This window comes from Equus przewalskii, chromosome 2 (assembly GCF_037783145.1).
Source record: "Equus przewalskii isolate Varuska chromosome 2, EquPr2, whole genome shotgun sequence".
NCBI classification, from domain to species: domain Eukaryota; kingdom Metazoa; phylum Chordata; class Mammalia; order Perissodactyla; family Equidae; genus Equus; species Equus przewalskii.
Genome location: NC_091832.1, coordinates 88,515,423 through 88,543,137, shown reverse-complemented (window position 1 = coordinate 88,543,137; position 27,715 = coordinate 88,515,423). Strand labels below are relative to the sequence as shown.

Genomic DNA, 27,715 nt, shown 5'->3' with positions numbered 1-27,715 from the left:
AAACGCTGATTTTGAGGGTGGGTCAGAAGGAGAGGAACCAGCAAAAGAAACAGAGTGATTTTTACTTGGTAGGAGGAGATCCAGAATAGGGACCTGTTAGGGGAGTCAAAGAGCATAGTTTAAGAAGGAGGATGTGGTTGGGAACCAGGTGCTTCGAGAATCAAAATAGGATGAGGTGGAAAATAGACCGTTAGAGTGGACTGGCCAAACAGGAAGTTATGATGGCCTTATGTAATTTGAAATAATGTTCTCTGACTCTTACCCTTCTCTGTAAATCTACCATGAAATGCGATGATAGAAACACCATCCTGTACTTCAGGTTTACATACTCAATGGATACGTACAATTTGTGTTTAAATTTTTAATTCCTGTTTTAGGGATGCTTCGATTTTGGTGGCCTTTGGGGCCACACACGTATAGTGAATGGTCTCGATGGACTACAGTGTTTCCTACATCCCATTCTAGTCGCATTTGTTGACTTAGAGGCCATCGTCCCTCAAGAATGACTTAGATTGATTCCCCCTCAGTCTGTTGTTTTATCTCTGTCCACTTGGAAGCTAATCTGCAACTTTTCTTCCTACTCATGTGGCCCTGTGAAATCTTCCAACCCCTTATACTATTTGTTTGTCTTTTTTGCAAATCCAAAGAGCCTAATGTCACCTTAAAGCATCCTTGTAATTAAACTTCAAAGAATGAGTGATTAAAATTTAACTATTTACGGTTTATTTAATTCTTCCCTCTTTAGAGAACCTCTTTAGAGTACACAGGCGTAGGAGTAAAAATAAAAATATTCCAGGAGGGGTTATGGAAAATTATGGGGAAAACTGGAGAGGTGTTGGAATAGATTTTAATGTCTACTGTAAGGTTGTATGTCCAGAGCAGAGTGTGTCTGGGATGGGCCCTGAGCAGGGCAGCCTCTTGCTGATTTAGGTGCAGCCTTCTCTTGTCCACTCCTGAGCATAGCACGATTTCTCCTGTGTTATGGGGAGGTGAGATTTCCCTCCTCTCAGTCCTTCTTGTCTCTGCAACAGCCCCGTGCTTGCTGGTCTACTTGTCCCAGCCTGCGCCAGTGCCAGTCATCTCTGCCCTGTACTAGTTGGCCTTGGGAGCTCCGAGATGGGGTGGAAGTAGGGGAGATGAAAATAAAAGCTCTCCCTGCATCTGCTTTTTAGTTTTTGTTTCTGTCCCTCATCGCCTCTCACCCTACTGACGAATGAGTGCAGATGGAGGAAGGAGGGGAAGTGAGACCTAACATTTCTAGTATTCTTTTCCTTTTCTGCTCATCATAGCTCTTCTCCCTCCACGCTCACCCCTTTCTCCTTTCCCCCTCATCACTGTCTGTCTTCCCTATTAGACCACAGGCTCCAGAAGGAGAAAAACCATGTCGATTTTGGGATTTTGGTCTCTGTGATGCACCCCCAGGGCCTAGCATAAAGAAGACCTCAAAATATGCTTGCTTGGTGAAGGAGTGAGAAGCAGAAGGCGAGTCGAGGGAGTAAGCCATTATCTTTCTATATCATTCTTGACAAATTTACCCTGGTCTGATTTCTTACTCGTCTCCCTAGTCTCTAATCTTGAAGGAGCCTGCATGGAAAAAACATGGTTCCCACAGTGGAGTGCTGGACATTTTTCTGCATGGCGGTTAGTCTGTTGGAGCTATGTACTCAAGGAAGCTTTTGTGGGCTGGCCAGAGAAGTGAACCATTATGTAAACATTGTTTCTATCAGAAAATTCATTCTAAATTCAAATGAATCTACTTACATACAAATTTTGGATTACAACCTTTGCATTAGTTGAGAGATTGCCATTGCATGTGATCCCATTCAGGCTTTTATTCATTACTAATATATAAATGAACAATAAGCCATTTCTTTGTAGAAGAACCAGAGCCAGAAGTCTTTCCTTCTGAGATTATAAACTATTACATTAAAATGAATTTCATTCATCCAACAAGCATGGTAGTTTATTTCAAATGTATTTATAGAGTGCCTGGCACATGCTAGGCTCTGTACAGAGGATTCTCACGTGAATAAAATAGGGACTCTATCCTGGTGGGGTAGCAGTCAGGTTTCCGTTTAACTAGGATGTGGACTCTTATAGCTCAGATCACTTCCAGCTCTGAAATTCAGTAGTTCTTTGATTTTGAATTGCTCTATTCATTCGTCCATTTTCCTTGTCATATGTGGTTCCGTTATAAATGTATTTTTAGATAATGATGGAGAAAGCATATTAACATTCATGAGTAACAATTAATAGCAACTCCACCTTTACAGCTTTGAAGTAATTCTAAATTTGTTTTAATTATTAAGAATGAAAAATCTAGGAACAAACCATTTCTTTTCATTCTAGCTTTTTATCGTAAAAAGAATGACGTGAGATACATTATGAAATTGGCCTAAAATATGATAGGACTTTACTTTGAAAGTATCTTTCTCAAGGACATATTTATGGGTGTTGCAATTAACAAATATTTTTGTTTGTTTTTTCTGAATGCTTTTCTGTAATTTTCAAACTTTTTATGGTTATGTGTTAACCCCCCCACTGCCATCATCATGCACATAGATGTGTGACTTGCATACGACACAATATCTCTTCAGATAAGTAAAAATATTTCAGTGAGGTATGCTTCTTTCCCCAAATTGTTTATTCATGTGTCTTAATAAATGCTGATGAACAAAACCTAGTTTCTGGGAGCTGGAATGTGGGAAATATGGATGTTTATATAACAAATTCTGCAGATATTTGGAACTCCCTGGAGTAAAAAATAAGCCTTTCTTGGAATAAGTTGTGCCTTGGGTTGTGTGGAAATAGTCTTATTCTGCCCTGAAACTTGGAAAAGTTGCCTGGTAGTTAATTTCAAATCTGTTTTGAACTACAGACTTCTTTATTAGTGGATTTCTCTCTTTTTTTTCTTTTTGAGGAAGATTAGCCCTAAGCTAACTGCTGTCATTTTGCTGAGGAAGACTGGCCCTGAGCTAACATCCATGCCCATCTTCCTCCACTTTTTTTTTTTTTATATGTGGGACGCCTACCACAGCATGGCCTGCCAAGTGGTGCCATGTCCGCACCTGGGATCTGAACCAGCGAACCCCTGGGCTGCCGAAGTGGAACATGCAAACTTAACTGCTGTGCCACCGGGCCGGCCCTGTTGATCTCTTATTTTTAATTAAAGTCTGTAATTCAAGTAATATATTAATAGTTTCTAGCAAGTGAATTGGTGACCATTTCCTCCCAGGACCTGGAGAGAAACAGATACTATATCTAGCGTCTAGAATCCCATTCACTGGTCAGGGTAGCAGAATAATCCCTGAATTAGTACTTAAACTTGAATTTGTAAATACGTTTTAGAGTGTTATTTTTCTTCTTTACAATAACTACTAATAAACTACATATTTAGTGCCTTATTGGTTTCTTATTCATCATTTTAGCAGTTTCTTTTAATGTAAGACTCAATCTTTAGCTAGAATCTGGCCCCCATAATTATGAAAAATTGAAAACCCACATTTGAGGACTAGTTCAGCTGTGGTAAAAAAATGCATAAATTATTCAGTAATTTGCTTCTGTGATCCTCTAATTATTCTTTGCTGTCCTGTTTAATACAGAGTGATAACTCTTGCGGGAATATACATCACAGTGTTTCTACTGACAAAAAGAGGTCGTTATCTAGAGTTGACAAGAATCTTGAATTATTAAAACAGGCTGGACTCATATTAACCTGGTTTAATTGGTACTTATTGTTTCACCATGATAGAAATTAAAGGTAGAGCCACTTCCGCAAATTTATTGAAAGGTTGTTTTTAACTAAAGTTTCCATTTTGGGAGAAAATCACATTATTGCAAAGTAATGAGTCAAATTTTAAATGAGGGAAATGCTTTTCTTGATAACTGGCACATAATGGGTACACAATAAATAATTTCATTTATGACAAAGAAGGTCAATATTTAGGTTTAGAAGTTCAGGCTGTTTTGCAATCCACAGGTCTGCACATTGTGAGGGGTTCTCCTTCTATTTGTGTGTTAAGTATGTGCATGTGGTGCCAAGTCCGTAAGCTTTTTATCGTTTTATGTGCAGTTGTGTTATCTTTTTCACTTCTGTTTGCTTTTACTCTTGAACATTTAATTAAGGTAGATTTTTGCTTGTGCTGAGTCAAGTTTTGCTTATACTTGAGTTTTTCCTAAGTTCGTTGTGTATAGCAAAGCACAAAATCAGAAATTTATGGTAAATATGCCCCAGAAGAGGACACTGTTAGCTTTCTAAAGTCTTTGACCCTTTCTCAGGGGAAGACAGAATAAATTAAATACTAATATTAGGCCCACTTTGTATAATTAAGGACAAATAAGTGAACCACCAACACAAAACAAAAACTGGCATCTGAAAATGTGTCATTTGATCTTTTTTTTGTGAGGAAGGTTGGCCCTGAGCTAACATCTGTTGCCAATCCTCCTCTTTTTGCTTGAGGGAGATTGTCGCTGAGCTAACATCCGTGCCAATCTTCTTCTGTTTTATGTGGGATGTCGCCACAGTGTGTCTTGATGAGTGGTGCTAGGTCCGCACTCAGGATCCGAACCCGCGAACCCAGGGTCACCCAATCGGAGCACATGAACTTAACCACTACACCACCAGGCCAGCCCCTGATTGGTCTTTTTAGAAAGCATATACAGAGCAGTGGGGCCCTGAGTTTCAAAAACGATGCCATATGAAAATTAAACCTGATGCCATATAAAGGACACTAAACTCTGAATAACCACTTTACTTTGTGTTCAAACATTGAGCTTCATATAACTTCTGTTTATTTATCATTTATTTCTAATACCTGAAGTGAACTTGATTTTAGGGGTTAAGAAGATAGCAGATTCATTTCTTCTAGGAAAGTTCTAAGGCAGTAAGTCTTAAACTCTTAAAAATTTTAACCTGCTGTTATGTCTTATGTTCTGAACATGTGGTTTTCTCTGTATGTAGTTAATAGGTGTGTTTAAGTGAAAAATATGTTATAGGACACTACCTTAAGTATTCAAAATCTTGATAACGTAAATATTAAAGTGAATTTTATTTTTTATTACAGTTCTGAGGTATAAATCATGTACTATAAACTTCACCCTTTTATAGTTTACAGTGGAGTGGTTTTAGTATATTCACAGAGCTATGCATCGATCACCACTATCTAATTCCAGAACATTTTTATCACCCCCAAAAAGAAACCCCATATGCATTAGCAGTCATTCCCCATATCCCCCTAATGCACCCCACCACCAACTGTAGGCAACCACTAATCTACTTTATTTCTATATGGATTTGCCTATTCTAGATATTTCATAGGCTGGAATTATATAATACGTGGCCTTTTGTATTTGGCTTCTTTCATTTGGCATAATGTTTTTAAAGTTCATCCATGTTGTGGCATATATTAGAACTTCATTCCTTGTTATTGCCGAATAATCTTCCCTTGTATGGATATATCATAATTTGTTTATCCAAAATTGATTAAATTTATTTTTGAATTGAAAATTTGACGATCCTCAAGGCCCTCCATAGTTTTCGCAGGCTTCGTTCCCTTCTCTCTCTATGTCCATGGCCCACACCTTTCATGGCTGGGTTTTCACTGTCCTATTTCCTTGTTTAAGGACTATCTCAAAAACTACCTCTTTTCCAATTTTTTCCCCCGATCCTTTGAGTAATAAGTAATCTCTCTTCCTTCAGGTTGTCACAGTACTTTGTCTATGCCACAGTTTCAACTTGGGCTTTTGGTTATTTGTGTTCTTGTCTCTCATTTCAGATTTTAATCCATGAGTCAGGGACATTTCTGTTGCTATCATAAATAGCCTTGCAAATAGCCCAAAATCAATAAATAGTTTTTAAATTAGTTAATGAGATCATTGGAGATCACCTGGGTGTCATAAGACTAAGGCTGTAATTGATAGTTATTATTTCTAGTTGGGATGCCAAAAAACCGTCTCAGGAATTAAGAAAGGTAGCTATATTTTTGGAAAAACCTGTCTTCCCATTCTTAGTGCAGGGATTCAGTGCCTGGGACACAATTGGGACTCAATAAATGTTTTGAAACGGACCCAGTATCCAGTAGTAGGACTGGGGAAATACTTAATATCTCCAGAGAGGAAATTGTATATTTATTTATAACATGCTTAGAAGGCTCAAGTTTGATAGGGAGTGAGTGAGCACCTATGCTGGTCAAATGAGGAAAATGTTTGGAGGGTACCTCTTTGCAGGAGAGCCCCAGAGCAGCTGCTTTTCGTTTTTACATTGGATGTGTCATTTTTGGGTATGTCAGTAAATGTTTGCTTTTTTCTTTTCCCTTCCAGAGAAGTAGTTTCACCAAAGCCTTAATAAAACAAGCTGTAATAAGTTCTCCTCTAAGTTCAAGGGCTGAAGGTACATCTCCCATCTTTTTAGAAGCCGTATTTGGACCAACCTTAGGTCCGACGTAGAATTGCAAATTAGAATGAGGGTCTTTACCTTCTGACGATGGGGTCTCCGCCAGCTGCTCTCCTTGAGTGCAGGATGAACTTTGATTCTGGGCTAATGTTTCTAGCCACATGCACAGGGCTTTGTAAAGAAAGAAAGATGTTATTGGTAGGTTCTGTTTTTGAAGAAAAAGGAATAAACGGGTTTCTGCAAGCATGGCAAACAACTTCTCATATTCTAGTGCTAATTACCTTATGTGGTCAAAGATCAGAGAGCCCTGGGCAGGATAGCAGCCCAATGTTGGAAGAGTTAAGCACTTGGGGTTCTGTTTTTCCCATAACAGTTGTTCCAAAAATAGGACTGTGCTGTTTTTGGAGTAGATGATGCTACGCCATCATTTTATGATTTTCTAAAACTTAGATATTCAAACAATTTGAAAACTCGTTGCAGTAGGAATTATAAAAGTTTAGTGGCTTTCATTTTTATCTTCTCCATTTCCTCTAAGTTGCTACAGACATGCCAAATTTCTGTAAATATATACAATTAAAAATATTTTAATTATAATACATGAGTAGGTATTCTTGGCAGTAGATTCCTGTGGAGGTTTTGTTTCATATTTTGTGCACTTCTCACGATTTTGTTCTTTATGTAATAATAATGTATAAAGTTACCTTCATTTTCCTTTGTGTGTATTCATCTGATTTTTTTGCATACTTTTCTCACCCGGTCTTTTGTTTTCTTAATGCTTGCTGTGACACTAGGCCATATAAAGAAATATTGACCCTTACCAAACATTTTCATTCATTTTATACTGCTCTCTTGGCACTGAGAAAAGACGGTATTTTCCCCTTTGATACATTCTTTATAAAATAAAAGCCAATGCAGGGTGAAAATATCCTATTGCTTTAGTAATTCCGACAAAAGGTCAGCATCAATAATAAAAGATGAAAAAGAGAAATTGAGTGGATTTGCTCTTTTACAAACTCCTATCTGAAGAAAGAATATAATATATACACAATTTCCTGATAACTGCCGTTGGTGTCCAAAATCTGATATTGTTGCATGATAACCTGACATTGCTTCCTGTTTCTGAAGGAATGATTGGATGTGAAGCCAAAATGCTTGCTAAATCGGGAAACTGCCATTACGGAATGCACAGGAAATCAAGCTGCTTAAGCCGTTGTGCTGAGACACAAGACTAACTGTAAACGGTACAGGCTGCATGTCTTCCCACTGCCGTGGCTGGTTTTAAAAACTGGCTTCAAATAAGTGAAAGGCCAAGCGTTATTATCATAGTAGCACTAAAGCTAAGGATAAGAATTATAGAGTTGGCTGACTATAAAGGAGACCCGTCTAACAATTAGAGCTGTGCAGCAGAGCTCTCTAAAACATAGTGTGCTCCCTCCCCGTGCCTGTAAGTGTTCAAACAGAAACTGGATGAGTACGCACTTAACTGGTGCATTGATCAGAGGCCTGATGGGAAGCAGATGGCACACTCAAATTGGATAAGTTGAGGAGCTTTTAATAAAAAGACTACTTACCACCCTATAGAGTATAGTAACAATACAAGAGCAAGCAAGAGGGGTGGGCAAGGGCCAGTACCTACACCTGAGGAAAGAGGAGGGAATGGTACCAAACCTCAGGAGAGAGGGCTGTGTAGAAATGGCTGCCTTGCAGGAGTTGAGCTCTCCAGTCAAGGGACACTCTGTCCGTTGAGAACACATAGAGATGCAGCCAGGGAATCAGTCCCCTGACCTCAGGCTCCTCTCTCTCTTATCCCCATTGGCCAAACCTAAGCAACAGCCTGAGGACAAGGACTGATGTAGCTCTTAACAGTTCAGCCTGCCCAGGCTCAGAGCAGGATGGAACTAGGTGGAGAGTGGATCTGGAGGGGTAGATGGCAGCTGCCCAGCACAGATGTTATAAAAGAGATTCCTGTATTGAAGGGAGCATTCCTATCATCCGCACTGATATTGCAGAACTCGTTTCTATGAAGAATCACTGAGTCTCAAAAATACTTGAGGTTACCCGTTTCAAGCATCCAGAAAATACAGACTTCCTATTCATCCAACATCTTGTTTAATGTTTTCTGTTACAGAGAACAAAATCATACTCCAAGAAGTAGCTTGTTCTGTAGTTAGACAGCTCTAATTATTAGAAGGTTTTTCTTGCATTGAAATCTGCCCTCCTGTACTTAGAGTGCTTACTAGTTCTCTCTTTTGGAGCCACACAGAACCAGGCTACTCTGTTGCCCTTTGTCTTTTGTCTCCATTATAGCCTTTTTATTGTTGTTATTTAACAGTCATTTATTCATCTCGCATGTAATGAATGGCCACTGGGGGCCAGAACATGTTCTAGTTGCTGGATAGTCAGCTGTGAACAAGACAAAACTCCTGCATTCGTGAAGCTTATATTCTAGTGAGTAGAAACAGACATTGGACAAACAAATACGTAATGTGATGACCAGTGGTGATAAATGCTGAGACTGTCAGCTGTTAACCATCGTTTGCAAGAGAAAACGATGGTTTAAGTTGGGTCTAAATTCATTATGAGTCATCTGTGTAGTGCACTTGCCAAAAAGCCTAATTCCATCTTAGGCTATGTAAATAGAATGCCCGACACTTGAGAGGTCGTGTTTCCTCTGCTTTCTTATTGTCCAGCTGGGCCTGGAGTATTGCATTTGCATTCTAGAGGGACATTGACAAACTGGAACTTGTTCAGGGGATGTCCCCATTATAGCTTTTTAAATAATTGAAGAAAGCCATCCTATCCCCACAGAGAGTTCTTTAGGACAAACCTTCCCAGTTTTGTCAACGATTTCTCAAACCGTATGATTTCTGTACTCTTAACTATCTTGGTCTTTCTCCAGATAATTAATTTCCTCTTAAATTGCTGCCCCCAGAATTTAACTCGGTTCTCTAGATGTGGTTTCAACTTGAGTCATGCCCAGTGGACTGTTTCTTCCCTTGATCTGGTTATTTAATTTTAGTAATGCAGCTGAGGATTGAATTTCCTTTTTTTTTAAACAGCTGTGTTTCTTCTGACTCTCACTGTTAAAGTACTGTTAAGCTAGGTCTCCAGCATTTCTGTTTGTACCATTTATGTTTATACCTAAATATGGGACTCAGTATCTATCTCTGTTAAAATGTCATCTCATTGCCGTCCATGCAGTATTCTACACTAAGATTCTTTTGACTGTCGTCTGTCATCTAATCTACTGATTAGATGTCCTCTACTGAATTAATAAGCGTATTCTCAGACTTCATCTGTGTGATTAATTGTTCAATTAAAAAAGAATAATGACACCAGTGCATTCTTTCAGGTTACAGCCGTTCAATAATTAATACTCTTTTAGGAATATTTCTAAGTATATGGCATTTCAGAAAACTGAACACTCTTAACTATGTCATCCATCTCACATTTCTTCATTTTATCCAAACATTTTCAAGAAATGAAGATATATTCTGTGTATGGCATTTGTCTCTGATACTAGGCTTATCAAAAAAACACATTAGGATAATCTGGCATGACATCGGAAATACAATAAGCCATGGCTCCTCCCTCCTACCCCCACGTCTTTCTAATCTACCTACTTAAAAACCCAAGGTAAAATTCTGTTCGACTTGAACCAGGCTTACCTGTCTTTGGTTTACCCTTTCTCTCTGTTTCCTTTTCTTCTTTTCTGAGACCTTTTCCTTCATCTGTAGAGAGCTTGCCAGTAGTGACCCTCTTGGTTCCTGAGGATGAGATGAGGCTAAAGCTTAAAAGTGACCTTTGTTCCCTCTTTTCAGGATGGGCTACCATTTCCAAAGTCCCTTCCTTGATCAAATCTGGAACATTGAGGTAAAATAGAAGTTGAATAATTCGGCCTTTGGACTTTCGTGAAGTTTGTATCATCTTCCCCAGGATTTTTATCTTGCTTCTGACAGAGCTTAAAAAGAAAGTGCCAGTGGGTATGTTGCTTCAGTTGCTGCTGCTGTCTGTCCCTGAGCTCTTTCTGGGCTCTCTCTGGCCTTCCTAAGGCACTTGCAGGGAGTGAACTCTTGTGTTCAGTCTGAGGTTTGTGCCCAAAGTATTACTACATGTTTTTGGTTTGGTTTTTAATTTGCAAGCTCCCAGTAAGACTACAGTGTTTTCTTTCGAGGCCTCCTTATTTATGGGTAGAAAAACGACAGTACAGTCATGTGTTGCTTAACGACTGGGATATATTCTGAGAAATGCATTGTTAGGCGATTTCTTCCTTGTGCAAACATCATAGAAGATACTTACACAAACGTAGGTGGTATAGCCTACTACACACCTAGCCTGCATGGTACTGATCTTATGGGACCACCGTTTATGCCGTCCATCGTTGACTGACATGTCATTATGGGATGCATGACTGTATTGACGTCATCCTTCCTGGGGATATTTTTGTTTTCCAAAGAGTTTGATAGCCTGTTTTCTAGGATTTTCTAGATTAAATGTATAACATTGTGACTCCACTCAAATGTTGAAAACCCATACACCTTGCTGGCAGTGTGACTTTTAAAGGGGAGAGTTACTGAAGCTGTCCATCTCTTGTCTAGTAGAAGTGTCCATGGACCGGAAAGTGGTTAAACATGCTAAACCTGTAAAGTCAAGTGGCTTCTAGCTGAGGATTTGCATTGACTGCAAGTATCAGAAATGTGCTTGTGCTGACTGGAGTATATTAGGTAAGTTTAGAAATAAGAGGCTGTTGAACAATTTTCCTTGCTTTTCATGTGCTGCAGAGAAAAGGCTAAATTCCATCTGGTGCACACTATTGTGGGAATCGTATGCTTTAGATTCATAAACACAGTATGTTCAAGTTTTCTGGATTTGGCATTTGCTTCAATATGTTCGGTGTTGATTTTATACTGAGTGTCAGATTCTTTCCTTTTGACTATAACTGATTTTTAGTCGTTGAAGAAAGTCATGCTTAGGTTTAGTACCTGCAGCTGTGACAGGGTTTATGTGAGCGTCGTTGTCCACCTGAGGTTCCTTCAGGAGTGCTGCCGTAGCAGTCGTGCTTCCATGAACACTTGTGCTGGTTTATACCATTGTCCTGGCATAACTCACTCTCAAAAGTGGCTTGATTTGGAAGAAAAATTATACGGTTCCCTTGGATATGCTGGAGAGTATCCTAGCAAGCGAGTGGTTCCCACTGTGTAGTCATTGCTCTCACCTCTGGCCTTCTGTACTCACCTTTCTTTACAAAAAAGAATCCAGAATGATGCTAGGACCAGAAAACCGAATGATCCTTGGAATGCTGTTAGTCTTCTCGGAGGGACATGATTACATAGTCCTTTAGAAGGATAGAGATGATACTCATGGCTGAGGAAAACCTTTCATCGCTTTCGTAGATTGAAAATACATTTTCTTAATGTAACCGAACTTTTCTAGCTGAATTGATCTCTTTAAAAACTGGTCAGGGATGGCTTCTTAGTAATATCTGCTGATTAAATGAAGTTTTGACACCTAATGGATCTTTTGAAGAATCCATGGGCTTTTGCAAGCCACACTGCATTTTTCTCTGTCCAAGCACTGACCGCTCTGTCCATTTTCCTATCTCTTTCACTAGATGGGAGCACCTGCAAGGCAGGGACCATGGCTTTATGCATCTTGCTCCCAGCATTGATCATTCAGTAGGTGTGGAAGAGAGAAAGAGAGAGAAAGAGGGAGATAGAGGAAGAAAGGGAGCTGTAAGTGAGCCCTGTTGCTTTCTGATTCCTTTTAGGAGTTGGAGCGCCTCAGCTGCCTGTCTGGAAATATGAAAATGTTTTAGGAAATGGCCTCCACAATTTTCGGAATAGGACAAATCATTTAGTTTCCCAAGTTTGCTACTCTGCAACAAGACTTCTCAACCTCACCACTGTTAACATTTTGGACTGGATGATTCTTTGTTGTGGGGGTTGCCTGTGCATTGCAGGATGTTTAGTTAGCAGCATCCTTGGTCTCTACTCACTTAATGCCAGTAGCACACCCCGTCCCAGCTGTGACAACCAAAAATGTCTCCAGACATTGCCAAATGTCTGAGGGGCAAAATACTCCTCACAACCCATCCCCCCCCCCTCCCCCCGCCCCTCTTCGAGAACCACTGCTCTGCAGGAGCTCCTGTCTCGGATATATGTGGAACAGAGGAACCAGCGAATAACAGAAATTTGGAGGTGGAAGGGAACTTAGAAATCATCTAGCATGTTGTTTCTCCTGGTGCTTGTCACCCCCACTCCAACACACACCGCTTGTGTGATACGTGGAGAAACTGAGACTCAGGAATGAGTGACTATTAAAAAGAAAAAATACAAGCATTTGAGGTAAAACTGATTTCAGACTATAGGCTTTTTTAAATTTGTGTATAGATATTGAAAGGATGTTCCTTTCAAGTAACTCAAAATAAGAAAACATCAGCTTACAGAAATAGATAAGGAGGGGATAATTCATATCACAGAAAAACTAAAGGCTAGCACCACTAAAAAAGAATTTAAGATGTACATTGAACATTTTGCGGATTAAAAAGAACAGAGCAAACTCACTAGAATGTGGCTGGTTTTCTGGCACAGCCTTGTGGAGCTGTGGGGCTTCCCATTAGACTATTTTAAGTGTGTGTGTATAAAAAGAAACAGAGCAGAGCATTTAAAGCAACAATAATTTACCTTTTTCCAAAAATGACTTGGTTTTTATATCTAGATAGTCGAGGTAATGGCCTACCTGATGAGAGGCCTCTACTGGAGGTCAGTTATGTTTTATAAGGGCATTTTGTATCTTACAGAGAATTCTCACATAAAGGTAGGAATACCAGATCGAATATTAGCCGCTTGTGGTTATTTGAAGACTCATCTCCATAACCAAGAGAATTTGGTTCTCACACTTTGTACCTTTTACTTACAAACAGCTTTAAACAGGTTTATGTTGTACTTCAGCAGAAATTTTAGAGGGTCAGCAGCCTGAGACGCTTTGCAACTGGAAATAGGCAACTCAGAGTTTCTCATGCGTGGAAGCCGCCTTTTGTTTTGATCCCTATCATTCTCAGTCTGTCTTTTTCGAGATTCTGCTGGAAGGACTGTCCTGAGTGAAGAGGTAGAGAAAATGGCAGGATCCTGAGACACCGGGTCCACACAGTCCCTGCTCTTTGAGGTAGGGTAAAATCCAACTGAGGGATTTTTGTCAGAACTTTGGGTTGAGAGTATCAGATTTAGATTTCGTCTTGATTGTTCTTTCTTGTTGTTTTGGGACCATCACATCTCATCTTACACGACAGGGATGTTTCTGAAAAATTGTGGATAAATGCATTTTTAATAAATCAAAAAGCACCAGTGGAATTTACTAATTGAATTTATCCTAAGGTTCTGGTCACTTATTTCCTTTAATAGCCAAGTGATCACAACCATTTATCTCTTTATATAAGCTGGGTTTTTCTTTTTTTTATGTTCTTAAACCTGGCACCTTGATTCTCAATGAAAAAACTTGGACCCATGTATGTTGGTGATTTGTTGAACATTCGTTAACTGAAAACCTGCCGCTCTCTTTTAGTATTTGAAATCCCTTGGTAGGGAGACATGTTTTCTCAGAACCAATCTTTTGGAGGACCTCAAAAAATTAGTTATTTTGGCAAGAAGTCCTATCTGAACTTTTTGGATCATTACAATATTATGCTGATTTATCTGAAAAATGGATTCTGACTTGAGTAACTGTAGAGTCCTGGCAGACATGAGCATGTCAGATGTCTTGGCACAGTTTTGGGGCAGAGGGGGACTTTCCTACTTCTTTGTGTAATCCACAATCAGAATACGTGGGAGTTTTTTGAAATTTCTTCTGTGATACTGCATGGCTTAGCTTTTCATAGCGTATGTGCTGCTCCGTGAAAACAGGCTCTGTGTATGTCTGTATATATTTAAATGAAATGAAAAAGGAGTGAAATCCAAGAAATTCCTTAACTTTGCAGTAGTGATTATTTTTAGACCAGTTTCGTGTGTTCCAGAAGATCTCTTTTAAGTCAGTTGATTGGAACTTGGAACAGAGCTTCCCATAGAAACAATAGTATAGTATATGTGGTGGTGAAGTTTCCAGACTAGCCCTCAGAGCTTATTTAACCTATCATATGCTAACATGTGTTACAGTACAAAGGACAGTGATGTGTAGCTTATCAAAACATTGTTCAATGATGTTCAGTCTGCAACCTGTTTCAATGCTAGAAATGAAATAATATTGAAAAATTAAAAAAATAATAAATTTTATTTCTCTTAAAAGGTGGGTTTGGAGGCAAAGTAGTTTTAAAGAGACTTGGTGGTGTGGTGGAAGAGCCCCCGGTAGACCTTAAGATGTCCTGCTTAGCAGTTTGAGCATCTTGAACAGTTAAGTCAACCTCTCCAGCCTCAGTTTCTTCAAATGTCATGAAGTAGTTGTGAGGATCAGAGCAGAAAGTGCACATGAAGGGGATTTGTAATCTGTAAAGCTTACAGTATATAATCTATACAATATATAAGTTCTGGTTCTTTCTGTAATTATGTAAATCCTATGACTTGGCCTTTCTTTTTCTTGACACACATGTACCAGTAGCAAAACTCTTTATGCTTAACAACAATTAATAAGGTCCCATTTAGCTCACAGACCACAATAAATGCATGATATTTTGACTCACTTGGAAGACTGCAATATTTGCTTTTTTGAGACAGTGGTTGGAATTTCCAAAGTAATCTCTCTCTCTCCTCTATCTCACGCTCTCATTTTTCTAGTCTTCAAATTTCTCCTATTCTTTCCTTGTCTGAGTATCTTTCTTAATCACCTTCTCAAGTGTCCGGTTACACACCAGGGCTCATACTCCAGGCTGGCCTGCCAGTGGCCCTGGCCTCTCTCTGACCTGTGCCTCTGGCCTCAGACCAGCTCTACGCTGTCGACAGGCTGTACAGTTGACCGGCTCCAACCAGGGGCCCTCTTCTGCTCCAAGTCTCACCAGACACTGAGCAGAGGCAGCCTGGAGGGACCACAGCCTTGCAACCGTATTTTTGATGGCACAGGCCTAGCCTTGGGCCCTGAGGCCAAGAGTAAAACTAGAAGTGCAGTGCGCCCACTCCCCCAAACCTGAGGAGTTTTTCTGGTAGAAGTAGTGTTAGGAAAGGAAAAGGGGACACAGTGGCCTTCACAGAGCAAAGCTTCCCTGTTCCCTGCCTCAGTCATTGGGGCACGTGGGGTTGGCGGGGCTACTTGTGTACGTGTAAGATTCACGGTAACCCGCCAAACAAAGAGGCAAATAGAAGGGGGCTTATGAAAGTATTATTTTTCCTGTCACAGTTATAAATTTAAAGACTAAATAGAATAATAAGCTTTAATGTTGGAAGAGGCCTTAGAGATCAGGAAATACAACTTACTCATTTTGGAATGGAGGAATCTTAAAGTGGACAGGTTAACTGATTTGCAAGTGTCTTGTGCCTTCCAATCGTGAGTCCTTTCATAGGATGTCCGTAAGATATGCCATCTGGCTCTCGCTACCCTCTCTGTTCTCTATGTACAGTTGGCATTGATTTTGCACAGCTGTGTGCCAAAAGCCTGGACTCTGCCTGACAGTCTACCAATGAAGTAGGAGTGAGCCAACCCCCCACCTCTGGTTCCCTCCTCCCACCACAGAGAGAGTTAGTAGTATTTATTAAGCAAGGCAGTTTGTAGGAGCTGTAGAAACAAGAAATGTGACACAGTTTCTGCTCTTTTAGAGCTCACAGTCCTGTATTATCGTATATCATCAGAGGGAGCCAATTCGGGACCATGCAGCACTTGCCGAATTAGATATGGTTTCTAGTTTTGTTTCTTCCACTGATTCTAGTCAAGACTTCGATCCTTTGTTCTTGGGCCTTAGTTTTCTTATCCATCAAATGAGGAGATTTGAGTTCTGAAGCCCTTACATCTGTACATTCTGTGAGCCACAGTCTCATGATACTTTTTAATTTTGATTGTCAGGTTTTTGATCCCTGTTATTCTTTTTATTTCAAGAAATCTTTAGCCAGGATGTAGGTGCTAATTGATTTATATGCTGATATGATAGGCATCTTAGCAATTTATTGAACCACAGGCTAGAAAGAGTCTGGAAACATATAATGATTCATTTCTTCAATTCTGAGGCAGGACTAGATCCCAAACCTATATAAAATAATTTGGATTATTACATACCTCATTATGTTGGTAAAATAGAATATACCTGCTTTTGAATATTCAGACTTAGAAAGTAAATTAGAGGATGATTATTATAAAAAAGCTTTTGACTTTACAAAGGGATCTCACAGAATTCTTTTCAATAGTGAGTTCCTCTCATGCATTTTAAATGTGGTATGATTTCCAGAAGGTTAGTTTATGTGCATCAGAAACAATACACTTGGTTACATTTACAATTCATAGTTCTCTGCAGCAACACTGAGCATGTGCACACCAAATATGCTTTCTGTTACCTAACTGGGAATTTTCTATGGTTTGAGAGGTTTTTTTGCCATTGTGTTGGAATTTTACGGACCTTTCTTCCCTCACTCTCCATGTTCCTCCCAATCTTCAGGCAGCATTTACTTATGAAACGAGTAGCTCAAATATGGGAAATCATCTTTGGCTGTTGGCTGAGTCGCCCATTTTGGTGATGAACCTGTGACTGGGGAGGTTGGAACACGGACCACGTCGTGTAGTGGCTTTCTGGAGTGGCAGGAACGCAGACCATGTAAAAACAGATGTTGGTGCAAATTTGAGCACTACCTCTCACTAGTGTTACGCAAGGTACTTGACCCCTCAGCGTCTCAGTTTTTTGTTTGTAAAATGGGAATAGTAATAATCATCACAATGCTGATAGCACAGGATAGACGAGAGCATTAAATCTTTTCTGAAGGGGCTGACAAAGTAGGCACTCAATGAAAGCTAGCTCTGCCCTTCCCTTCCTAATTCAGGGAGCAGTCAGAAAGCAGCAACAAAATTGCAGCTCTGGGAGCAGCAGTGTCTGAGGCCCCCCGGAGGTTGAGGCAAGCAGGGCAGTGCGCATTAGCAGGATGCGGTGGTGGGTAGCCTGGTGTCATGGTTAAGCCCTTGGCCTCCAGAGCCAGAGAGCCTGGGTCCAACTGTACTAGCTCTGTGATCTTGGAAAAGGCATTTATCTGTTCAGTACCTCAGTTTCCAGGAAACTGAAACTGAGGCAAATAGCACTTACCTCATTGCGTTGTTGGAGCTCCTGTGCGTTAGTTTGTGTAAAGAGCTCAGAACAGTCCCTGGCACGTAAGTCTCTGTGTTTGCTATAGTCTACTACAATGAAAATCTTTCTTGGTCAGAGTTTAATGCAAACTTCAAAAACATTGCATGGAATGACTATAGGCTTTATAAAGAAAGCTGATCTTTTCCATCCAGGAGCCTGTTTCTGAACAGTGCTTGGCCAGTTTCTTTAAATGGAGATAGATTTGCTCTTAGAAGTCTGCACTAGTCTTCATCTCTTCCTCTCTCCCTGCATATCCACTCTGTACAGCTTTTGTTATTAATGTGGAGCAGTTGAAGTCACTGACTTGGGTGCAGGCCAGGCCAGTGTCCTGTGGGCATGTATTACTTTCCTAGACTCTGGTCATGAACAGGATGATGGAAGTCAGAGGTACGGGGAAGCTGGGGAAGCTGTCCTTTTAGGCGGCCTGCATGAAAGGTGTGTTCGCTGTCTTTATCCCATTGCTCCTGATAGTTCAGAATCTTGTTTAGTCTCTTAGTAATGTTTTTTCCTCTTATCCTACAACCTTTATCTTTTTGGGCTGTTACTTTGCGTGTTCTCTAGTTAGACAGACTAATGCTGTTTTGTTATGTGTCTTTCTCCATTGTTTCATTGTTGAAAATCTTCTCTTCAGTTAACTAAATATTTATTTGAGGCAGATAAAATTTCTCCATAAAGCTGTATATTTGTGTAGGATATAGATAGATAGATAATCATGTTTGGGGATTACTAAGTCCATATTATCTTTTTTCTCTGTAAATAAAATAACCCTGTGGGGAAAATACTCATTGAAATAGCAAGTGAAAGTGTGTTTCTCTCAGGAATGGTGTAATTTGAGAACCCACTTTTATTTTCTGCTCTGCTTTTGTATTTGGGGCTTGGGAAACTATGTTTTTGTTATTTTGGAAAAGCAATGGAATTTTATCAGACATTTTCCTGAAACTCCCTACCTTCACCTTTTCCTGAAATACTTTTTTTCAAAGTCCTGTTTTCCTCTGTGAAGAGGTTCCATCATTTAAAAAGTGTAGGAGCTTGGTCCGTTGAAGCCTTTTTGATGGTCTGTGGGCTTTATAGAAGAAGACTGTTTGTCTGAGAAACGGCCCTTGGAAGATCATGTGACCATTTAGCGTGCAACTTGGGGCCGTGATTTGTTAGCTTGAGTCGTTCAGATTGTTTTCAGTATCTGCAAACAAATATGTGGCCTCGGACCCTTTTGTGCCTTGCGACTGGGGATGGGAAATACGTTCTCCAGTTTTAAAGTTTATTCTGACTTGTGTTCCCTAATATTGAGGATTTTCTGTGGTTTTAGTAACTCCCCTGTGAAAGAGAAATTGATTTCTAGTTAATTTTAGCTGCTGCTAAATTGTGACATGCACATATTTCTTTCTAATTTAGCAGTTGTTTACTGTTTTCAATTGGAAAGCAGTAATTGTGAATTAGAATTCCTGGAACTGTTTTTCTTCCACAGTGGTATGTCACAGATGTTTGAGTGCTCCACACACTCCCCATTCCCTTTTTTTTTTTTTTTCTTTTTTAAAGATTTTATTTTTTCCTTTTTCTCCCCAAAGCCCCCCGGTACATAGTTGTGTATTCTTCGTTGTGGGTTCTTCTAGTTGTGGCATGTGGGACGCTGCCTCAGCGTGGTCTGATGAGCAGTGCCATGTCTGCGCCCAGGATTCGAACTAACGAAACACTGGGCCGCCTGCAGCGGAGTGCGCAAACTTAACCACTAGGCCACGGGGCCAGCCCCTCCCCATTCCCTTTTTAATGTCAGTTTAGTGTCTGAATTTTTTTTTTTTTTTGAGGACAATTAACCCTGATCTAACTGCTACCAATCCTCTTTTTGCTGAGGAAGACTGGCCCTGAGTTAACATCTGAGCCCATCTTCCTCTACTTTATATGTGGGACACCTACCACAGCATGGCTTGCCAAGCGGTGCCATGTCCACACCCGGGATCTGAACCGGCGAACCCCAGGCCGCCGAAGCAGGATGTGCGCACTTAACCGCTGCGCCTCTGGGCTGGCCCCTCTGAAATTTTTATATATGATTTGGACATAAAATAGCTTGCACTATTCCCCAAACAACATTTCTGCATCCTCTTCTAGAACACGATGAAAAGGGAAAGTGTGCCTTTAGTGTCATGATGTTCTTTAAATAGTCTAGTTCTTTTAAAAATACATACTTTTATGAAATGTTATAGAAGATTTGAAAATGCTGAAAAGAAAATAAAAATCACTTATAATTTTACCAACTCAGAGAAAAATGCTGTTAAAATGTTAAGGTATTTACTTCCAGCTTAATTTTCTATGCATATTTGTCTAGATATGCAGTTATTCTTTTATAAGAATGTCTATGAAACTTTTTGAAACCTGCTTTTTTTTTTAAACATGTGGGAACATTTTCCACATCCCAAAATATTCTTTGAAAATATGATTTTAAAAGGCTGCATAGTTTGGCATACGTTATAGTTTGGCTCTGGAAATACTTAAAGACATGCCAAATAAAAAAGTCCATTTTGGGGGTGAGGTCTTCCTTCCTAATTTAAAAAATAATTGGTTTAAAAAAGTAATTGAGACCATATCAATTTTGTGCTTTATTCAAGATAGACATTCATTCTTCACTACATTTCTGTAACAAAATGTTTTCTATATAATCTTTAGTATAGCAAAAACTAATTATAATATTTAACTTTTAGTTATCCATTCATAGCTGATTAAACAAGTGAAGTTCTCAAAAATCAACTTATCCTATAAAAAATCAAACTAATTTTGAAATAGTTGTAGTTCTGAAGTCAGGTTAAAATTTTTTGCAGCTGAATTTTGGGTTCATCAACTGTGATCAGTTGGTGCCATTGGCTGTGCTGTAATTTCAGAGTGAACTCAACTTTCCTTGAGCCTTCAGGCTGTACAGGGCAGGAAAGGCCATGCGGTCAGGGAAATGCAGCCAGATGGCCCCCATCCTGGGTGCCAAGCCCCCAAGCAGAGACAGATGCCACACCTGACAACCTAGGGTTACCAGCAAATCTTAGTGGCGTTGCTCACCCTTTCCTGGAGAGAAAAGAAGCCCTTCCCCTCTACTGGCATGTTTTGAAACTGCTTTGCAGGCTCTGTTCAGCCTGGTGTAGCAGGTGTCCGGGCAGTAAATTTCTAATGGGCAGCGGAGGAGGAGGTGGTGGCAAAGCTGGGGCTGAGTTGGCAGCTCCTGTGGCTGTCTCATGAAATCCACATTCTGGCATGCTCATGGTCTTTCAAAGGAATCTGGGTAAGTCACTTAACCTTGTGTCATTTTTGTTTACTTGGCTTTTAGGAGGGAGTAGTAATTAAACCAAATGGAACTGTCAGTCAGTGGATCTTAGTGGCGCTTTTCACTTTGAAAGTTGAAACCTGGAGTCACAGAACCATCTGTAAATATCACCCTAAAATTGACTAATGTGGTTTGTCCTTGACACGAGGGAACTGATTTGGGGAGAAGAATGTGCTTAAGAGTTATGTGTCCCTGAATTTATATATCTGTGTACCTACTTAGGAGCAGTATGATTTCATGTATCTTAATCTCTCTGAACCTCATCTGTAACAACTAATCGTAATAACAATTGCTTTCAAGATAAGTGAGATTTTGTATTTTCTAAGTGCATGGTTTTATCAGTGCATGTGCATCACTAGATATTAGTTCCCATGACGACAGGTTTGTGCCGAGTCATCTGACCACTGTGTGGGTTTGTGATTGATCATTGATCATCCTGCAGCCCCACAACAGAGTTATTTCCCCTTCTAAATACAGCCTTGTGCACTGAGCAAAACTTGAAAATGCAAAGCTTTATTTAAAAAAAAGCCCCCCAAAACACTGACTTAACAAGTTAAAAGTTTCTTGTGAGGGCCGGCCCCAGGGCCAAGTGGTTGGGTTCACACGCTCCGCTTCGGTGGCCCCCGGTTTTGCCGGTTCGGATCCTGGGCATGGACATGGCACCGCTCATCAGGCCACGCTGAGGCGGTGTCCCACATAGCACAACTAGAAGGACCTGCAACTAGAATATACAATTAGGTACTAGGGAGCTTTGGGGAGAAGAAGAAGAAGAGAAAAAAAAGATTGGCAACAGATGTTAGCCCAGGTGGCAATCTTTTAAAAACAAAAAAAAGTTCTTGCGGCTTTTTTCCTTCTCTTTCTGTCTCAGAACAGTCCAGATGGTCCACACTGGTCCAGGACTAGTATGGTACCTCAGTAGACACATTTCTTCCATCTTGTTTCTCTGCCATTCTGAGGTTGTTATGCCCATCTTCATGGTCAAAGATGACTCACCATGATCTCTTTTTAGCCAAGAGAAGGGGGTTGATCTAGAAGTTGTACATATGCACACACATCCTCTTAGCCAGAACAGAGTCACATGACCATTGCTAGCTATAAGGGAGGCTGGAAAATATCATCTTTAGCAAGCCAGACACCCCACAAAAGCTTTGTTACTATAGAACAGGAGTCAGGAAACGATGATCTGGGCATCAAATCTGCCAGTTACCTGTCATTGTGAATAAAGTTGTATCGGAATACAGCCACGCGCATTCATTTATGAATTGTCTAACTGCTTTCACATTACAGTGGAAGAGTTGAGTAGTTGCAACAGACCATATTGCCTTCAGTGCCTAACGTATTTGCTATCTGGCGCTTTACAGAAGTTTGCTGACCTCTACTATAGAAAAAAGGGAAGTGAATATTAGGGGAGCAACTGGTAGTCTCTGCCACAGTAAGGGACCTGGTAAGCAGGCTGAGTCACTGCCCTGGAAATTCAGAGTTAGGAGTTTGTTCTTATGAGGACTCGTGACCCATGGGGGAGTGAGTTGGTATGCAAGTGATTGTTGAAGAAGCATTGTTTCAGGAAGGATTTAAGCAGCCAGGCATGAAGTAGCCTGGTGGAGGTGAAGAGGGTAGGGGGAGTACAGAAGGTTGCTTACTGAGGTGAGCGTCCATCTTGGAGTATCATTACTCAAGTACTTTTCCCTCTTCTCTGCAGCCCACTGCTCTCTCTTGGCATTTGATACTTGTTACAGTCCCGCCACCACTGCTGTAGGTCAGATGCTCCTTGCCCATTGTCTTCTCACTGGTCTCCCTGCCTGGAGCCTCAGCCTCTTCCAAATGCTCCAAAGTAACCTGCAATAAGTGTGACTCTCATGTTCCCCCCTTTAGAGAACTTCCAGTGGGTCCCATTACCTGCTCACTAAAGGCCCAGCTCCTTGGTTTGTCACTCCAGTTCTAACCACTCTTTGGCCCTAATCTTAATATCCTATCCTGTTTTCCTTCACAGTCTTGCATGCGCTCCGGGCTCCAGCCTCACAGAAACACCTCACACCCCCTCTGCACTTTGCCATCTTCATGTATTTGCTCTGGTTGTCTCCTTAGCCTCACTCTGTCAAAAGCTTTGGGGACCTAGGACTGTGGCTGGCACATGGGGGAGACACTCACAGCTGGGGCAGGTGGGGGTGCTGACTTCCTTTTGGTGCCGCCTATATTTGTATTTCCCTTTCCAGCTGGGCCCATCTCCCAACCTAAGGGTAAGCTCTCCCTCCTTGAATGCTTCTAGTGCTTCGTTTCTATCTCTTGTGGCACGCACTACTTTCTGTGTGGTATTACGGTTCTTCTGTGTGTATTTCTAGTCTTGCAGAGACTGAGGTCTCTGAGGCCGGGTCCAGAACTGACTGAGCTGTGCAGTCTCCCTTTCATCTGGGAGGTGTTGGTCAGTGGATGGTGATGCTGTCTGCAAACAATGCCATACACAAATTGATGCCTCTCACTCAAAATGTAACTTACTAGCTGGAGGAATTTAGGTGCAAAGGAAAATAGAGCTCTAATAATTGTGTTGAAAATGAGTGCCCCCTAAGATCTTAAAAACCTAGAGCGTTTTTTAGCTAGTTTTTAGTGAAAGAACACTACATTTTAAAAGTGTTCTCTTAAGAACTGAAGCAGTATTTGAATGAATTCATATTTTGAAGTTTTAAACAGTTCCTGGAAAAGCCGAGGCCGAGCCAGAAATCAGACAGTGCTTTTGTGAGGCATAAGGAGGAGCATGTGGGCAGAAGCCCGGGAGTGCAGGGGACGGGTCACTTGCGGAAAATCCGTGTGCTCTACTCTTGGTGCAGGATTGGAGCATTTTCTAAATGGTGCTGCCAGAGACATACCTTACTGCCTAGAAGATCTGTCTAAAATCACGTTATCCTCACAAAAGGTAGTATTTTCACAGCTTCATCTTCCCACAGTTGGTAATCAAATGTAAGAAGAGCGTTTATTTTTGTAAAAATGATTTACCCTTTGGAGTGCCGGCTCCTTTTGCTTCCTCTGTCTTTTTAACTAAGCATAGAATGAGGAGACCAATCTAAATAATGAAATACTTGCTTATGCTGGCGAAGAACACATGTCATTCACTCATCTCCTGTTAATTAAAACCTGTTGAGGTTGGCAACAGTGTTGGGAAGCACATGGATAAGGATGAACTTTTAAATGTATATTCAGACCTCCTGAAAGGATTAAAAGAGAGATGCTACCTAGACCAAGTGGTAAGGCTTCACCCGTGGGTTCCATAGCTAATGCTCGAAACATAAATGCAAACGGTGCTTATAGCCCCCACCGTCGCAGGGACGTCTGACAGGTAAGGACGGAAGGGGAAGAGTTTTCTTGTGTCTGTGCATTTTGCAGTCATTACAGAATAAGACAATTTATCTTGGAATTTTTACTCAAGCTTAAGTTAAGATAAAAACTGTTACCATTATATGAAAGTTCCTGCTTTACTTCCGTCTCCTACCTCTACTTGTACTTAGGTTTCTGTGTGCGTGGTCTGGCACAATACTCAGCAGACACGTGTTTAGTATGTATTTGTTGAATGAATAAATAAACGGATTCTGGCACTTAATTATAAGAGCTTTCTGGAAGATTAAGTGTGTTCTTAAGCAAAATAATATTTTTTAAGGGGTGAAATGTAAAGACAAAGGAAGCTTACCTCTCCAGTCCCCCTGCTCCCTTCGCCCTGCTAAACCCCTCCGACACATCCTTCCCTGGCAACTCGCCTGGTTTCAGTTTTAAAAGTTTGGGAGGAGTGAAGGTGTGGGGGCCTCATCTTACTGAAAGGAAAACCCCAGTGTTGTGTAAGTGTTTCGTGGGCCGTTTCATAATAAACAGTGTTAAACGCAGCCAAAATGAGTTTGTTTTGAATTAATCCTGTGTGTTACAGTGCTGAATTGAGGTACAGATCTAGGCTTTGTGTGGAACATAATAGAATTTTCGAAATGGAGTAAAGAGTTTCAACCTGAAGGCTGTTTCAACTTGGCCTGCTGTCTGATTCCTTTGAAGTTTGGGGGTTTTATACAAATGTAGATCTTCAACAAACAGCAGATTAAGGGCATTTATGGGCAAACCAAATGTAATTTATATCCTTTAATTTTGAGCTCATAATATTTCTGCTCTAGGTATGTAAGAGATAACACAGAAGAAGAATCTCAGAGTGAGATAATTTGCAAAGTGATTAGTAGGTTTCCTTTCAAGAAACACTGTAGTATAGCGGTTAGAGGATTGAACTTGGCATCGTAAAGATTTGCAATTGAGCATTGCACTGGCCTTCCCTATGCTTTGCTAGTCTTTGTCCTTGGAAAAATGAGTCAACCCACCAAGTCTGTGTTTCTTCGTCTGGAAAATGGGAATAACAGTACTTTCCTGAAGGGCTCATTAATGAGATAATTCATGTAAAACTCGCAGAACAGCGCTACATACAGTGTTTGTACCAATTATAATAAAGCCTGTGTTGCTGGAACAAAGAAACTCCAAAATACAGTGAATTCAAGGAGATAGTCAGAGCAAGGTCATGGGCACTTCTGTGTCCAAGCTCAAGTAGGGGGGAAAGAGTATGGAGGCATCATGTCCAGTGTCTTTAGGCCCAGACACAGAAAAGGTACACATCCCTGCCACTCACTTTCTGCTGGGGAGAGTTCAGTCACTTGGCCACATCTGGCTGCCAGAGAAGCTGAGAAGTGTGATTTCTAGCTGGATGGCCATGTACCCATTTACAGCTCAGTTACTGTGGAAGAATGGGAGAATAGATTTAGGTGAGCAACTAATGATCCGCACTACAGTGCTTAATAAATGCAACCATTATTTAGTTATTAAAAAATAATATTTCAAGTAAATGTTTAAATATCCTTGTTCTAGGGCAAGAGGAACTAAAGAGCTGCTGCAGCACAGAATTTGTGTCTCATAAGATGTTAGTTTTTTGGAGGCAGGGGGTCCTTTAAGTATTGAACCGCAGATCCAGGTAAGCCTTGAGGGAGAATAGAAAGGGTGCGTAAAGAGTAGTCAAGGGGTGGGAGTGCAGTAAAAGGAGTGAACGCTGATTAGCTATGCTCTTCCTTCCCCTCAGCCAGCCACTAACAAGAAAGGCCTGCTCTGTAATTAAACTTAACCCCTTATCTGACCTGGCAAGGACAAAGTACAGTGGCTTCTAAAGAAACTTTTTTTAGTAGCAAGGTTGTTATTTCAAAGCACAGAAGAGAAGGTGAGAAGAAAGGAATTTTATAGGGAAAACATTCCTCTTGATTTTTTTCTTTGAAGGCTATACTTTGCGCTCTGTAAAGGAGAAAATTATATAAATATTCACTGAGATTTTTCTCTGACTTGTCACTGTTGCCAAAGAAGAAACGAAAGCGAAATACAGCAGTTTCTGCATTTAGAAGAAAGGACTTCAGGTAAAAATTAACTATGAAGGAAGCAACTTTTCTCAACAGAAGAAATGCGCAAATTCTTAAGGACGACCAAGTTGGGGATAAAGATCTGGTATTACAGCAAATATTTTTAAATGCTTACAAAAATTATCTCCTCGAGTTATTTGATTCTTGTGTATCTAGCAATTGCTAAGAAACAATTAGAAGGAATGAAATAATGTCCTGAGATGCTCTATAGTATTTCAAAAAATCTCCTATAATTTTAGGCTTGGCAAGTAATACACACGGGTCTCTTCCATATGCAGGTAATGCTCAGATGTTTGATAATGGGGTGATCTTAAAGAGGAGGCATCTATTTTTGTTTTTAAAAGTAACGCATTGCCTAACTGCTGAAAATAGCTACTGTTATTTTAAACAGATGGTCCAAAGTTGACAGGAAAGGAAATAGAAGTGAGTGTTTCTCAGTTTTTACTTTTCCCCTACCAAAACATCAAAAATAACTAACAGTAAATATTCTGAACTAAATTTTATCGAAATGTTTACCTCTAAGGAGTAAATTGTCTGAGAGGTGGAAGATGTAGATTGAGCCGTTTGACTTGGCAGAGTTGAAAGCCAAAATAAAGTGCTTAAATTTGTACTTTCTGATTGCGTTTATCAAAATGACCGCTGCATCATTGAAATATAGCTTTTGATTTTTAAAAGAATATTAAGTTGTGGTAAAATATGTGGAGCCTACAAAAACATTTCAAAAATGCTGAAATCTTAAGGGACTGGAAAGTGGTGGTGACGTGTTAATGTGAGTAGGCCCTCACCAGAGGACCAGGAGGAGTACTGATTGATGAAGTTCATATTCTTAGGATTTCCAAATTCTTCAGGGGTCTTGAGCTAGTAGTTAATTACTACTCTTTTTTAGTTTTTGACACTGAGCGTGATAATGCAAGAATGGATTACTGTTGATGACGGAGTCTGAAAAAGAAAACATTTCTTTAAAATGCAGATGCTGCTATTGGATGTCAGTTAACAGATTATAATAGTAGTTCTGTCCAACGGAGAAAGTAAGGAAGATGAATATCCAGAGTTTTCTACTTGTGAAATACTAGGTTGTTGAACCTCTCTTAGATTTTAGGGTTTTTTGAGGACGATAAGCCTGAGCTAACTACTGCCAATCCTCCACTACTTTATATGTGGGACGCCTACCACAGCATGGCTTGATGAGCGGTGCCATGTCCCCCCCTGGGATCCGACCCGGCGAACGCCGGGCTGCCGAGAAGTGGAACGTGCGGACTTAACTGCTGCGCCCCCTGGCTGGCCCCAGATTTTAGGTTTTTGTTAGTTCCCATTAGTGATAATTTGAACCTGGTTCATATCTGTAACCTATATGTCCTTGAGAGTGT

General features: G+C 40.4%; 1 protein-coding gene across 26 annotated transcripts in view; it reads left to right on the top strand.

The window, feature by feature from the left end:
• The window catches only part of GAB1 (GRB2 associated binding protein 1), a 117,492-nt gene that overhangs the window by 25,081 nt on the left and 64,696 nt on the right, over positions 1-27,715 (top strand). Inside the window, exon 1 of one of the 26 annotated variants that reach the window (XM_070608930.1) lies at positions 13,449-13,555. The exons of 16 other annotated variants lie outside the window; for them this stretch is intronic. The gene's annotated coding sequence lies outside the window, so the exon portion shown is untranslated. Of the gene's footprint in view, positions 1-13,448; positions 13,556-17,896; positions 18,069-20,734; positions 20,893-26,026; positions 26,346-27,715 lie in introns of those variants that run through there. 9 more of the 26 variants (XM_070608928.1, XM_070608917.1, XM_070608920.1 and 6 more) reach the window with 9 other exon arrangements.